Source organism: Protomyctophum parallelum (assembly GCF_964188405.1).
Source record: "Protomyctophum parallelum genome assembly, chromosome: 20".
Classification (NCBI taxonomy): domain Eukaryota; kingdom Metazoa; phylum Chordata; class Actinopteri; order Myctophiformes; family Myctophidae; genus Protomyctophum; species Protomyctophum parallelum.
The window spans coordinates 3,952,859-3,963,020 of record NC_139718.1 but is presented as its reverse complement, the minus strand read 5'-3'; positions in this window follow the sequence as shown (position 1 = coordinate 3,963,020).

The window sequence follows — 10,162 nt, the reverse complement described above, 5'->3', positions numbered from 1 at the left end:
CGACCCCCAAGATTATTATGTAATTGGCCGCCGACCCCCCATCTGAAAATATGTTGTTCCAGGGAACAGAGTTGTTCCTCTGTAGTTCTTTAACTTAAACCCTCTGTAGTTCTTTAAATGAATGACTTAAACCCTCTGTAGTTCTTTAACTTAAACCCTCTGTAGTTCTTTAACTTAAACCCTCTGTAGTTCTTTGAATGAATGACTTAAACCCTCTGTAGTTCTTTGACTTAAACCCTCTGTAGTTATTTTCCCTGGCGTCCCCCAGGGTTCCATACTTGGGGCCCTATACTTTTGGCCCTCTACACCAATAAGGGCCCTATCTTGGGCGCGCCTTATACCCTTTATCCCTGAACTTTCTTTGCCATATTTTATTATCTTGAAAAAACATTTTTTTAAATACTTCAACTAGCCGACCTATACATCGACATGTAAGGGCAAGATATAGCCCCGCATCTCTTCAAGACAATAGAGCGTCGCAGTACCCCCCCCCCCCCCCCCCCCCCTCAAGAGAGACCCAGAAAATAAATCCCCGTTCATTTTCCTCATAGACTTTTCAGAAAGTATTTATTTAAAGACCTTTACGACAAAGCCAACTCTTGTCGTGACAAATCATGACAGCAGTTTGGTCCAAAATATTGTGTGTGTTGTCATGATTTGTCACGACAAGAGTTGGCTTCGTACGACGCTTAAAAGGTCTTTAAATAAACACGTTTTGAAATGTCTATGGGGAAAAATGCATTGGGATTCATTTCCTGGGCCAGTCGTCGTTCTTAAAAGGGGTGGGACTGCGACGCTCGATAGCCCATCTATACAAGCTCACAGCAGGTGGAAACATGGCCCGTTGTGAGCTTGTAGATATAAATGTTAATGCCTATTATATCATGACATTGCCAGTATTGGGATGCTAGGCTTATAATGTGGTTATAAGGGGCGGCGGTGGTTCAGCGGTAGAGTGGCTGGATGGTAACCGCAAGGTTGCCAGTTCGAAACCCTGTTGGCTCCCCCAGAGTTAGTGTGGAAGTGTCCTTGAGCAAGACACTGAACCCCTGATTGCTCCTGATGTGCAGGTTGGTACCTTGCATGGTTTCCACCGCCATCGGTGTATGAATGTGTGTGTGAATGGGTGAATGTAATGTACAATCTATGTAAATCGCCTTGGATAAAAGCGCTATATAAATGCACCATTTACCATTTATAAGGCTTTGTCTGAAGGTGAACTTTGAAAATGTCTGTGAAGCCAATAAAACGTCCTCCTGCTGTATGTTTTTCAGGGACGTGTTAATGCGTATTATCCAGTGTCGAGCAGCTACAGAGCTGTCCATCACTCTCTCCACTGCTTCCTTTGACCTCGGCAGATATTACTATTGGATTCATCTTTACTGTACGAGTGTGAATCTGTGTGAATCATTGATGATTTCGTGCCCTGGTGGCTCCAGCCATTCTGGTCAGTTATTATCCCATTCTGACCTAAGATCAGATTCATACGTGGTTTCCACTGGACACACACTGGTCTGATTCTTAGTGTAGATGTTCCTCTCACACAAATTTGGACAATGAATGGATCATTTTACATCATAGTGGTTGAGCAAGTACGCTCCGTTTCCGTCATCGCTAAACCCCTTATCCCTAAACTTCGCCTTCTTTTTTTTTTTTTACTATTTTGAAAAACATGTTTGAATAGTTCAACTAGCCAATCTACCTCGACACACTGAGCTTGTAGACTGGCCATTTTAACTATTCAAAAATGCATTTTTTTTTTTTTTTTTGCAAAATAGTAAAAAAAAGACAAAGAAAAAGGCAAAGTTTAGGGATAAGGGGTTTAGCGATGATGAAAATGGAGCCCATAGATAGTGTCTATTTTATGTCATGATGGTGTACGATGATAAGAGCGCCACTCACTTCTCAGGGTGTTCGATGATATGAGCGCCACTCACTTCTCAGGGTGTTCGATGATAAGAGCGCCACTCACTTCTCAGGGGTGTGATGTTGTTGTGTAAAGAGAATGAAACTTTACTGTCACATCACATCACAGTAACATGGGTGAAGTTCTTTGTGTAAGCTCATCATTGCAGTTAAAAGAAAGAAAGAGTGCATAGTACATGACTAATCTATGTGGTACAATATGTATGCATATAAAAATAATTAAATAAAAGTGATGTAGCCTAAGTGTATGTGTATATAATATAAAGTAGCCTCTACTAAAAGGAGACCAATTCAGTTCAGTCTGTGCGGCGTCACCAGTCCTAGTTCTTGTTCAGCAGTCTAATTGTGGACCAGTAGAAACTGTTCAGTAGTCTGGAGGTGCATGCTGCTCTTGATGCTCATGTAGCGTTTGCCCGGCCGTGGGCGTGGAAGTGGTTTGAACAGGCTATGGCTGGAGGGGGTGATGGATGTCCCTGATAATGCTCTCAGCCTTTATAGCCACACACCGTCTCTCGTGTGTTTCCTGGAGTGGGGAACGCTCCCCTCCCACGATGCGCTGCGCTGTTCGCACCACTCTCTGCAGGCTTTTCCGTTCTGCAGCGGTGCAGTTCCCCAAACCATATCTCACATAGCTCCATAGAGGCCCATGTATTTGGGCCCAACTTCACCTAGACTGTATTACCTTAACAGTTTGACTGTTTTTTACGATTAACCCGCATTTTAATCAACCCCCCTTCACTGCCGAGATTGTTGTATTACCTTTAGAGCATACGCTGAATTATTTGGGCTTTTAATCCGCGAAAATCCATCAAAAAAAGCTCCCGTGGTTTGTTATGATCTGTGTGTAGCATCCACCATCTTGGTGCACCCGGAAGACGCACACAAGATTGGTTTCAATGAGGCGTTGCACCCAATGCATTTCCATTGGCCTCAATTTCCCAGAAGCCCTAGCAGCCCACAGCATGTGACGATTTCCGGTTTCGTCATCACAGCGAAGGCATCTAGTCTCATTCTCCGCGACGAAGACGGATTTTCTTTTGATTCATTACATTACGGCGGATTAAACACATAAAACAAAAGGCGGGTATGTCCGATACGGCAGCGACATTAACCTGGAGTAATCCATTCCCGGCACGGAAACTGTTAATAAACATGGTCATGAGGACTTTCTGCTTCCAGTCACTAGTTTAAAGTCTCATTTCTAATGTCATAATATTATTTTTGGAAAATGATGGTCCCATTTATAAAAAGAAATGACCATAACGTCGCGTATGTTCTGAGGGGCGTGGCTACCGTTACAGTATATGATCGGGAGCCACCCCCCGTTCGAGTCGAAATAAAAACCAACTAAGAAGAAGGGGGGGGGAAGTCCCGCCTCGTTGTCTGGGCCAGCCAATGGGCCAGCTGCGCCCAAACGGATCTAGAAAGATGGCGATTTACAATTCAAGGACTGACGGGCTTCATCTTACGTCCATATCAGAGCCGGAGAACGCTTTGTCCATATTTCTTTACGGTCTATGGTCAGGACACTCTCCATGCTGCTCTTATAGAACGCTCTGAGGATGCGGGGGGCGGGGCTCACTCTGGACTTCTTCAGGATTCGACCGTAGTTTGAACTCTCTCTCCCTTAACCCCTTCGTTCCCTTCCCTCCCTCTGCCGTCCCAGCGGACCCTCTGTGTCCTTTACAATCCAACGTATAAGACTTAGAGTTTAAATCCTTCATTTAAACATTGTGTATGATATGATAACAGACAAGATATCATCTTGGTTATAGCTGAGCCTCTGGCAGTAAAGGGTTCATAAACATATCATGACCTGGTTGTGGCTGCATGCTGACTCTGCATCCAATAATATATATATATATATATATATATATATATATATATATATATATATATATATATATATATATATATATATACCCCTCTGTGCTAGACACTATAGCTATATGGATTATTTGATTTCCCTTCGGAGTGTAAGAGCTGAAATGGACATGTAAATATGAAATAAATGCTTAAACATGTAGCTATAGGTGTAATGTTAGAGACCACAGAAGACATGTAAATATGAAATAAATGATTAAACATGTAGCTATAGGTGTAATGTTAGAGACCACAGAAGACATGTAAATATGAAATAAATGCTTAAACATGTAGCTAGGTGTAATGTTAGAGACCACAGAAGACATGTAAATATGAAATAAATGCTTAAACATGTAGCTAGGTGTAATGTTAGAGACCACAGAAGACATGTAAATATGAAATAAATGCTTAAACATGTAGCTAGGTGTAATGTTAGAGGCCACAGAAGACATGTAAATATGAAATAAATGCTTAAACATGTAGCTATAGGTGTAATGTTAGAGTCCACAGAAGTGACCCTTTCCAGCCTGTTTTCTCAACTCGCTGTTTCTCTGCAAGACGTTACTCTATAAGCCATATCTCCAAAACCGGTGGGTCAAACTGAACAACCAATATGTCAATTTGAAGCTATGATTTCATATGACATGAAAACTCCACAAAATCCAATAGCAGTCCTTCAGTCGAATTTGGCCACAAATTACCAGTTTGTGAAGCGGTATTCTATGTGTGATAATAAGATCAGAGGTGAAGGTATGTCTTGGCAGCTTTGATCAATAGCTACACACAGGTTCTCACAAGATAAACGATACAATGTTTACAACATATCGTCTTCCAACGCAATCAGTAAATTGCAGGAAGGCGAAGGGCACTAGCGGAGAGGAAGGGCGGAGGGGGGGGGGTGTTCTATATTCCCCAGTGGGAACGGTTTTCTATAAAGGCTATTTAGAAGAGAAATGGGTGGGAAATGACCGAAGCACCGAAGTAAAGGTCTTTGTGTTTCCCTTTAAAATGTTGAAATGGAAAAACAAAAACTAGATATCTCAATTCCCAGTGTTTTAGCCTCCTCTTAATACGATTAGATTGATTCAGATTCAAGATTCTTTTTTTTAATACATTTTTTATCCCACGATTTTGTAACCCAGTTTTCTTTTTCACCCAGTGCCAATTATCTAATGTAATCCTGGCCGCTACACTTCCTCTGCCAACCTGGGGGGGGCAGCGGACTGACCTCATGCCTCCTTCTATGCATGAGGAGTCCAAGCTGCTTCTTTTCACCTGACAGAATTTCCCCGGCCGGACGTAGCGCGTGGAAGGGACACGTTATTCCAACCAGTTCCTTTCCCCCCCATCAGGCGTCCCGGCTGGCCAGGGGGAGGCAGTTTAGAGACCAGGATTACTGCATGTTTTTGTGAGGGTATATACCCCAGGGGACACAGGGAGAACATGCAAACTCCACACAGAAAGGCCCTTTCGCCAACCCCGCCTCGGGTATGGTAAATGGTGCATTTATATATCGCCTTTATCCAAGGCGCTTTACATAGATTGTGCATTACATTCACCCGTTCATACACCGATTGCGGCAGAAGCCATGCAAGGTACCAACCAGCACATCGGGAGCAATTGGGGGTTCAGTGTCTTGCCCAAGGACACTTCGACATGTAGACAGGAGGAGCCGGGATTCGAACCGCCGACCCATGGATCATTGGACGACCTGCTCTACCTCTTGAGCCACAGTCGCCCCAGTATGGGCACTGATGATGCGGAGGAGGAAACACGCCGCCAGTGCCCACAGCGTCCCCAGCGGGAATCGAACCCAGGACCGTCTAGTTGTGAGGCGACAGCACTACCAACTGTGCCACCGTGCCCCTCAGATTCAAGATTCAAGACTTTGTTGCCATGTCAACAGAGTTGATTGGAATTTGTTTCAGTGCACTAAAAACAGACGTACAAAAAGACACATAATTATTCACATCACATATTCAGACAGTAGAACGAGATACAAAAGTACAGACATCATATGAGGGGGACCAATAAATAAGAAGAATGCAAAACGTTACAATTCATGTTGAATAAATTAATATTAATTCCTCGCAGTTTGTCGTTCTTACGAAGCAGCTTCACGCTGTAAAGTGTGAGTGAAGAGAGGGTCAGCATTCAGGAGGCGAACAGCCTCGGGATAAGTGCTGTTCTTAAAGCGGGAGGTGTTGCACTTTAGAGACAATGGGCTGTTTTTTGCGTGTCTTAAGTACCAGGTCTTATTACTTAACTTAAGACCTGGAGGCGTGATCGATGCCATTTGGCTATTCTGAGTGGCCAAAGAGCATTGGCCACGCCTCCAGGTCTTAAGATAAGTAATAAGACCTGGTACTTACAGCCCCGCAGTCTCTTACCTGATATGAGGGAAGGGGGTGCGAAAAGAGGGCAGGCAGGATGGGAGCTGGGGTCAGCGATCACCTTCTGCATCCTGCACTTAGTGGGGCTGGTGTAGATAGAGGAGACGGATGGGAGGTCGAGGCCAAGGATTTTAGACGCTGTGCGTAAAACCCTTTCCAGCTGTTTCCTCTCTAAGCGTTAGAGATATAGGACCTTTCTGCTTGGATGGATGGGCTGTCTATGGGAAGGTTGCACCTAGTTAGCACCTTGCTGGCAAGATGGCTGCAGCCGTGTGCATATCGTCATTCGTCAATGTCAGTGATTGATTCTCAAAGTATTTCATGTCAACCCCCAGAATTATATGTAATTGGCCGCTGAAGATTTGAGTAAAAAAAAAAAACGCGAATATATAATCAAAGATTTGCGGCACATTTAAAAATAAAATAGCAGATCTACAAGCTCGTATAGCGCTGCACTGAGTGCCGCGCTATGAGCTTGTAGATCTGCTATCTGTCAATAGCTAAAGTATAGCATGAATGCATTAAACCACCAAAAGGGGTTCCCGTCCTGAATAGCTTCACACATTAAGTCGACTGTCTGTACCACACAAGGGGACTTGTCAAATTGACCTTTTTCTTTCCTCTCCTGCCATTCCATTGTCCACTCACTGTCTTCCCTCATGGACTCCATTCCATTGTCCACTCACTGTCTTCCCTCATGGACTCCATTCCATTGTCCAATCACTGTCTTCCCTCATGGACTCCATTCCATTGTCCACTCACTGTCTTCCCTCATGGACTCCATTCCATTGTCCACTCACTGTCTTCCCTCATGGACTCCATTCCATTGTCCACTCACTGTCTTCCCTCATGGACTCCATTCCATTGTCCACTCACTGTCTTCCCTCATGGACTCCATTCCATTGTCCACTCACTGTCTTCCCTCATGGACTCCATTCCATTGTCCACTCACTGTCTTCCCTCATGGACTCCATTCCATTGTCCACTCACTGTCTTCCCTCATGGACTCCATTCCATTGTCCACTCACTGTCTTCCCTCATGGACTCCATTCCATTGTCCAATCACTGTCTTCCCTCATGGACTCCATTCCATTGTCCACTCACTGTCTTCCCTCATGGACTCCATTCCATTGTCCACTCACTGTCTTCCCTCATGGACTCCATTCCATTGTCCAATCACTGTCTTCCCTCATGGACTCCATTCCATTGTCCACTCACTGTCTTCCCTCATGGACTCCATTCCATTGTCCACTCACTGTCTTCCCTCATGGACTCCATTCCATTGTCCACTCACTGTCTTCCCTCATGGACTCCATTCCATTGTCCAATCACTGTCTTCCCTCATGGACTCCATTCCATTGTCCACTCACTGTCTTCCCTCATGGACTCCATTCCATTGTCCACTCACTGTCTTCCCTCATGGACTCCATTCCATTGTCCAATCACTGTCTTCCCTCATGGACTCCATTCCATTGTCCACTCACTGTCTTCCCTCATGGACTCCATTCCATTGTCCACTCACTGTCTTCCCTCATGGACTCCATTCCATTGTCCACTCACTGTCTTCCCTCATGGACTCCATTCCATTGTCCACTCACTGTCTTCCCCTCATGGACTCCATTCCATTGTCCAATCACTGTCTTCCCTCATGGACTCCATTCCATTGTCCACTCACTGTCTTCCCTCATGGACTCCATTCCATTGTCCAATCACTGTCTTCCCTCATGGACTCCATTCCATTGTCCACTCACTGTCTTCCCTCATGGACTCCATTCCATTGTCCATCACTGTCTTCCCTCATGGACTCCATTCCATTGTCCACTCACTGTCTTCCCTCATGGACTCCATTCCATTGTCCAATCACTGTCTTCCCTCATGGACTCCATTCCATTGTCCACTCACTGTCTTCCCTCATGGACTCCATTCCATTGTCCAATCACTGTCTTCCCTCATGGACTCCATGTGCACTCCACACGTCCTGGGAGACCATTGTCTTTTAAATATCCACTAGCTTTGCTTACACCAGGAGGTCTGCAGCCTTTAATCCACTATAGCTTTGCTTACACCAGGAGGTCTGCAGCCTTTAATCCACTATAGCTTTGCTTACACCAGGAGGTCTGCAGCCTTTAATCCACTATAGCTTTGCTTACACCAGGAGGTCTGCAGCCTTTAATCCACTATAGCGTTGCTTACACCAGGAGGTCTGCAGCCTTTAATCCACTATAGCTTTGCTTACACCAGGAGGTCTGCAGCCTTTAATCACTATATCTTTGCTTACACCAGGAGGTCTGCAGCCTTTAATCCACTATAGCGTTGCTTACACCAGGAGGTCTGCAGCCTTTAATCCACTATAGCTTTGCTTACACAGGAGGTCTGCAGCCTTTAATCCACTATAGCTTTGCTTACACCAGGAGGTCTGCAGCCTTTAATCCACTATAGCGTTGCTTACACCAGGAGGTCTGCAGCCTTTAATCCACTATAGCTTTGCTTACACCAGGAGGTCTGCAGCCTTTAATCCACTATAGCTTTGCTTACACCAGGAGGTCTGCAGCCTTTAATCCACTATAGCTTTGCTTACACCAGGAGGTCTGCAACCTTTAATCCACTATAGCTTTGCTTACACCAGGAGGTCTGCAGCCTTTAATCCACTATAGCTTTGCTTACACCAGGAGGTCTGCAACCTTTAATCCACTATAGCTTTGCTTACACCAGGAGGTCTGCAGCCTTTAATCCACTATAGCTTTGCTTACACCAGGAGGTCTGCAGCCTTTAATCCACTATAGCTTTGCTTACACCAGGAGGTCTGCAGCCTTTAATCCACTATAGCTTTGCTTACACCAGGAGGTCTGCAACCTTTTTCATGCCATGTTTTCATTTTCCTAATAGTCAGTGTGCCATCATTATATAATGATGACACCATGATCAAATTAAACTGATTTTGATAACGTCCATATAGGATACACATAACCTCTTTCACATCAGGATGTATAACCATTAAACCCACAGCTCGCAGTTAATTTTCAATGGGAGTCACGTGTGGTTTTGACGAAACACCTTTGCTCTGTTGCTCTGTTCTGCCCCACTAACCCCGCCCCCACATCGAGCAAGACTGTCTGGGCAAAAACCACCCCCCCCTCACCCCAGAACAGAGACAGAGCACCGAGCTTCGACTGTGTGACCGGAGTGTTCTGTTAAGGCAATCTGTCGGTGTGCACATATAACACAGTTGAACACAATAATCGAGACAGACACAATTCAGAGTTTCAGAGTATTGGAATAGATTGTATTCGAATACGGAGTAGCCATGTAGCGTTACAATGGAACACCACACACTGACTCAACACATCTTAGTCAGACTTCAGTTTAAGTACATTATTACCCCCCCCCCCCCAGGGGTGGGTCCTAACACATGCCAATGAGAGACAAGTCACAGCTGGTCAAATGTCAGTGGAACAGGCTTTGTTTATGATGTCCTTAAATATACAACTCAGGTATCCCACATATCCTTGACAGTTCACACCATTATGGGTCCAGAGAGTTGTTCTTTCTCCTAATACCCCCCTCTCCCTCTCTCTCTCTCTCTCTCTCTCTCTCTCTCTCTCTCTCTCTCTCTCTCTCTCTCTCTCTCTCTCTCTCTCTCTCTCTCTCTCTCTCTCTCTCTCTCTCTCTCTCTCTCTCTCTCTCTCTCTCTCTCTCTCTCTCTCTCTCTCTCCTCGTCCACCAATAGGAGCGGTGGTCATAGCCTTCGTGGTCTGCTGGCTGCCCTATCACGCGCGACGCCTCATGTTCTGCTACGTCACCAATTGGTCGGCGTGAGTAACCACACCCCTTTTTTTACATAACCATGTACTTTCGTTCCAAATTCATGGTCTATTTATTTGCAAGTGCATGTGTTGTGGGTGCATGTGTCATGCAAGTGCATGTGTTGTGGGGGCACGTGCATGTGTGATTATTATTATTTTTATTTTTTATAATTTGGG